Below are 6,688 nucleotides of genomic sequence, written 5' to 3'. Positions count from 1 at the left end.
TTCTCCAGCATCATTTCTATCACCAAGTCCAATTTTCCAACTACTGGTCCTTCCTCTTGGCTCCCTACTTCTGCATTCTTCTATTTCAACTTCACTGGCTTTAGTGGTTGGTGCATAAATTTGAATAGTGGTATTAACTGGGCTTCCCTGTAGGCGCATGGATATTATCCTATCACTTATAGCATTGTGCCTCATGACTGATCTGTATATGCTCTTTTTGACGATGAACGCAACACCCTTCCTCTTCAACTTGTCATTCCCTGCATAGTAAACCATGTGGTTGTCAGATTCAAAATGGCCAATACCAGTCCATCTCAGCTCACTAATGCCTAAGATATTGATGCTGATGTGTTCCATTTCATTTTTGACAACTTCCAATTTTCCCAGATTCATACTTCATACATTCCATGTTCCACATTTTCAATGGATGTTTACAGCTGTTTCTCTTCATTTTGATTTGTGGCCCATTAGCAAATGAAGGTTCTGTGAGCTTTTCTCTACTTGGAGGAGGCATTTTTTTTCCCCAGTCGCATTCTGAGTGCCTTCCCACCTTCCGGTCCTGTATCTGACAGTGACTAGTGATTCGGAAGTAGTTTGTCACTCTTTCTTCCTAGTCCATCTTTGTTTGGAAGCTCATCTGAAACCGGTCCACCATGGGTGACCCTGCTGGTTATTTAAAATACCCATGTCATAGCCCTCAGAATCACAGCAATTCAAACCACCCCATGTGTATAGCTGCCTTTTATGTTGTTTAGAAAAGGTATTTGCAATAAGTTGTTGGTCTTTTTAAGATTCCATCATGCAGTCTCCATCATTGTTTCTGTCACCAAGACTATATTTTCTAACTGCTGGTCCTTCCTCTTTGTTTCCCAAACACCAGAAATTATGAATGAATCTTGATTGCATGTTTGATTAATTTCAGACTGGAGAGGTTGGCAAAATTCTTTAATTTCATCATCACTGCTTTTATTGGTTGGTGCTTAAGTTTGAATTATAGTGGCATTAACTGGCTTCCTTGTCAAAATATGGTTATTATCACAGAAAGCATGTGCTTCAAGATGGATTTTGGAGTGTTGTTTTTGTGATGAATGTGACACCATTCCTCTTCAATATAAAGTTCTGGCATAGTAAGCCATATGATTGTCTGATTCAAAATAGCTCTTGCCCAGTCCATTTCAGCTAACTAATGACTAAGATATCAGTCTTTGTGCATTTCAGTTCATGTTTGACAACTTTCAATTTTTCTATCTTCATACTTGGTATATTCCATGTTGATTATTAACCCATGCTTACAGCAGTATTTTGAATTGTGCCCCATCACCAAATTAAAGTCCATAAGCTTTGCTTCACTCACATTCATGTTTAACTCTATTTTGAGGAAGCAGCTCTTCCTCAGTTGTACTTTGAGTGTCTTCCAACCTGAGACACCTATCTTCTGGCTGTACTTTGAGTGTCTTCCAACCTGAGACACCTATCTTCTGGCACTATATCTAACAATGTTCCTCTGCTATTCACAATGTTTTCATCTTCAGATACTAAATCTGACAATGTTCCATTGCTGTTTGTAAGGTTTTCAGTGACTAACCATTCAGAAGTCGTCCATCTCTCCTTCTTCCAAGTCTGTCTTAGTCTGGAAGTTCTGCTGAAATCTGTCCACCCCAGGTGACCCTACTGGCATAGCTTCCAGCATCATAGCAACACACAAGCTACCACAGTGTGACTAACTGACAAAATAAGTGGCTGTCTACCACAAAGCACATTATTTTTTCCATTTGTGTACATGGTCCTCTCTCTCAATTATTTTTAGCTGTATTATTAAGTCATGTACATTATGTTTTTAAAGTTTACTTTCTGACCATTGTAAATGAAATGTTTTCTTTTGTTACATTTTCTAACTAGTTGCATATAGGAAAGCTTTCTTTCTGATTATTTTGTTGAATTGAAAATAACTTCTAATCAGTTTTCTTAATATAAAAAAAAAAAATGAATCCAACCAGTATATCTGGAGTATGAAATAATTATGAGCAAACATGTTTGTCTCAACCCTGTCCCACATCTAATCAATTGTTAGGTGGCATGAAGTTGATTCCAACTCATAGGGACCCTATCTTATTACAACAGAACAAAACACTGCCCAGACCTGTGGCAGCCTCAGAGTTAAGTTTAAGCCCACTGTTACTCCCACCGTGTCAGTCCATCTCACTGAGGGTCTTCCTGTTTTTTACTGACCCTCCACTTTACCAAACATCATGTCCTTTTCCAAGGACTGATCCTTCCTAACAACATGTTCAAAGTCTAAGAAATGATGTCTCACCTTTGCTTCCAAGGAGCAATCCAGTGCATGTCTTCCAAAACAGGTTTGTTTGTTCTTCTGGCGCTCCATGGGACTTTCAATATTCTTCACCAACACCATATTTCAAACATTTGATTTCGCTTGATCCTTTTCATTATATGATCATGTTAAGAATCCATCTATCCCTATTTTCAAGAATTAAAATCAAGAATGAATTCTGTACATCTTGAGGTCCTGTTGTTATTGTTAAGTGCCATTGAATCATTTCAACCCATAGCGACCCTGTATAGGGTTTCCAAGGAGCAGCTGGTGAACTTGAACTACCGACCTTGTGGTTCAGAATCAACTTTGAAGTCCAGTGCATTAACCCACAGCACCATACCAAGACTCCCTAACTATTAATAAATAAGAATTAATGGGGGCCAGCCCTGGTGTGGTGCTGCAGGATAATGCACTGGACCACAAGATCAGTTTGAACTGTTTCCTCAGAAACCCTCTACAGGGTCGCTATGAGTCAGAACCGACTCGACAGCACTTAACCATAATAACATGGTATATTATGGTAGTTCTTTTATTTCACTTTTTATTGTTAATTGGTTGAAGGTTTACAGAGCAAATCAATTTTCATATATGTTTTACTTGTTATTGATTGCAATTTCCATAATGAAACATCACTTAATCCACTTCCTGCCTGTGTTCCCCACTTCCTTCCTCCTCCTTTCCTATCTCTTCCATCCTTTTGAGGTATGGATGCTCTGTGGACTTATGTGCTGGACTGCAAAGTCAGTTTAAACTGCAAGGTCAACAGTTCAAGCTCATCAGCTGCTCCTCAGAAACCCTCTACAGGGTCACTGTAGGTTGAAACGACTCAATGGCACTTAATAACTTGGGCAAAAACTACTCTTTTAATCTCAAATGGTTGAATATCCTAGAGTGTGTACCTCCCTAATGTTCCCCTTATAGATCTACCTATTATTTGGCTTAAAACAGAACCACGGGGGTAATTCAGTTCTAGGCCTGAAGTGTGACTAAGTGCCTTAATCTCAAGGGACCCACTAATCTCTATCCAACCAGTACAATGAGTCTTTATGAGTTTGGATTTTATTTCACCGTTTTTTCTCCCACTCTATCCTGTATCTTCTCTTTCAGAGCAGTCAGCATTGGTAGCCAGGCTCCATCAAATGAATTCTTTTGGTCTCAGGGTTGTGGAAGATGAGGTTCACAGGTCCATTAGTTCACTGAAGTAATTATGAGGGGGCTTCAAAAAGTTCATGAAAATTTTAAATCAAAAGGTAACGGAGAGTGACTTCCGGCAAGATGGTGGACTAGGCAGACACTACACGGACCCTCAACAACAAAGATAGGGACCAAATGAAACAGACACAGATGAAAATCTTGGAACCCTGAACTTCACAGAGGAAAGGTCAGAGACGTGGACGGAGTGCTAGCTGGGAAGAGAAACTGAGCAGGGAATGAAAGAGAGGGAGACAGACTGGTGAACAGCTGGCCTGGTATGAGTCGCTTTTGGCAACAGAAAGAGGCCTGGGAGAGAGAGCACATTCACACAGGCGATGGAAAAGGTGTGATTCCTTCTTTTTTCCCACCCTCCCTTGGTGACCAGAGGTGTGGCCAGCTCTCACCTTCACCCACCCCAATGCAGACCCTGCTCTCTGGGAGTTCCGAGCCACTTGGTTGGGAAGCATACCAGTGTGAGGCGGGGGCTGACTGAAGTATTTTGATGTCCGGATTCAGAAGATATCGGCTGTAAACCTACAGAACCCGCAGAACCACCAGACCAGCATTTAACCAGTTACCCTAACCCCCACTGTCCTGTGGTCCTAATAGATATTGAAACCAGCGTCATCAAGGGCCTCCGTGAATTACCACCACACTGAATACCCTGAACATAGACAACACCGAGCCCAATGAGAACTTCATCTAGAACCACAAACTGCTCCTCAGGGGCACCTTGGCTTGCAAGAGCCCCCAGATCTTTCTCCTCGCTGGGTCCAGCAGTGGCACTGCACTCTTTTTTACCTTTTTGTTGTTTATTCTTTCTCCTCCTTCTCTTTCCATTCCCTTGGATTTTATCCTTTCTACTTCCTCTTTATTTCTCCTTTTCTTCTTTCTTATTTCCTCTCGTCTTCCCCTCTCCCCGCCTTCTGTTATCTCTTCAATACTCTCTACTCTTTTTCCTGGTATGGCACTGTAGGATCAGCACTGAACTGCAAACCACAAGGTAGGCAGTGCATACCCACCAGGTGCTCCTCGGAAACTCTACACAGGGTCGCTGAGTCAGAACTGACTCAATGGCTATTAATAACAACAACTCTTTCTTTTGGATTCCTAGGGTAGCGCTGTAAGATCAGCACAGGACTGTGAACCACAGGTCAGCAGTTCAAGCACACCAGCTGCTCCTCAGAAACCTTATACAAGGTGACTGAGTCAGAACCGACTCAACAGCACTTAATAACAACAACTCTTTCATCGTTCCCCTCCCTGGTTTTTCTAGATGTTTTGAAAATTTCTTCCTTTTATTTATACTCTTATTTTTCTCTTCCATTTCCACGTCCTTTTTTCTGGTTGCTGTCTGGTTTTATTTATTTTTTCTCTTTCCATTGTTGGTTCCCTGTTTGTTCTTTTTTGTTTCCTCATGTATGAGTGTGGGAGGGGTCTTCTCGTTCCACCCGACAGGAGACAACAACCATGTCCAAGCAGCCCAGCCACAACCATACCCTCTACATCTCCACTCCCTGGACAAGAGCCAACAGCAGCTCCTCTACCAACAACAGACAGCAGCCAACACCAGTCAAACCCATCCTACCCTGAGGTGCATGAACGAGAACAGTCACGGGTTTCCATTCTCTGACTACACCCACACGAGACAGTCGCAGAAAGCCTAAGAAAACATCAACATACAATCATCAATTAACTACAAATGCAACAACTCAATTAACTACAAATGCCACAACCCACAATGCCAGGGAAACAACAGTTTCAGTTCACATGAATAAACAAGAGAGGGCTACCACGTGCCCAGTGAAGGAGGCTTCCTGCAGAGTCTCTGCATTACATAAGACTATAAGTGGAATCCTGAACCTCACCCAGAATCTTCAGAGGTGGGAAATTTCTACTTGAAAGAGCAGGCAGACCAGATGGGAGGGCTGATCACCTTTTCTTGGTAATTATAGTCAATGGTATGGGTGCTGTGTGATCCCTGGGCAAGAAAAGCTGACTGCCATCAATCCACAGCCCCACTGAGCTCAGTTTACCAAAATGGTCAGTTTTGCCAAGCTGTTCAAAATGGCCAAGTGCTGTTGCCTGCTATTGGCATATCTTATTTCAGCTTTATTTCAAATTTTACTGTCAATTTCTGTCTTTCTTTAACAGTTATGATTGCTTGTATTTACTATTCTATTTGGTTTCAATGCTTAATCCATCCCCTTTTGTTTATAAATGTAAACGTCTGGTCTATAACGATACTCCCTAAGTCCTGCTGTGCTGAGAGTCTGGAACTGCTATCCCACCACGAGTAGCTCGCCTTTCAAAGAAAGATTGAAAGAACAGCAGTAGACAAGAGCAGAGACACACTCCAAATCAATTTTGATCAATCTTTACTCTTTTCAGGCTCATGTATGTTAACAAGTAGAACCAAGACCATAATACACAATCAACCGATTAAACTGTCACCGAATACTTATTTGGCAAAGTACATCCCTGATAACGGTTTTACTGACTGATTGATTGACTGATGGATAAAATAACAGATATTTATTTTTTGGAGTGGGGACAGGGTTGATCGTCATCTAAACCTTCAAACAGCAGTGGTTATTTTGCACAGAAGAGATGACGACAAGTCTTATAGTGCAAAATTCTCATCTCACCCAACCCAGCTGACCGTGTTCCCTCCTAATCCTGGAAGGCTGCACTATCCAAGAGACAACTGAGCACTGAAAATTGGGACTAGTTCCAGTTAAGATAAACATAACCCGAATTTTAAAGACTCGTTATTTCAGATTTAGACATTGCGTAAAAATAAAGTATACTAATAATGGATCCTGTTTTACATAATATGTATTTAACGTGGCTACTAAACAATTTTCCACGACACGTGGCTCCACTTTCATTAGATAGCGGTGCTCTAAGGGGATTTCCTCACCCTACTAGCTTCCCTGCCCTTCGGTACATTTTCTGAGATCATCCACGAATGACCATTTGAAGACAGCAGCACCATGATGCCAGTTTAGTGTTAGCATTTATTTTAAAAATACACAAAATAGAAATTGTTTTTACACCAAAGTGTGATAACCTCGCTTATACATTGTTCTGTACTTACCTCGTTTTGTTCGCAGCCTTATGCAAACAGCAAGAACAAACGGATTTGACTCTAATTTC

Source organism: Chrysochloris asiatica, unplaced genomic scaffold (assembly GCF_000296735.1).
Source record: "Chrysochloris asiatica unplaced genomic scaffold, ChrAsi1.0 scaffold00178, whole genome shotgun sequence".
In the NCBI taxonomy this organism is placed as follows: Eukaryota; Metazoa; Chordata; class Mammalia; order Afrosoricida; family Chrysochloridae; genus Chrysochloris; species Chrysochloris asiatica.
Note: the sequence above shows the minus strand (reverse complement) of the source record.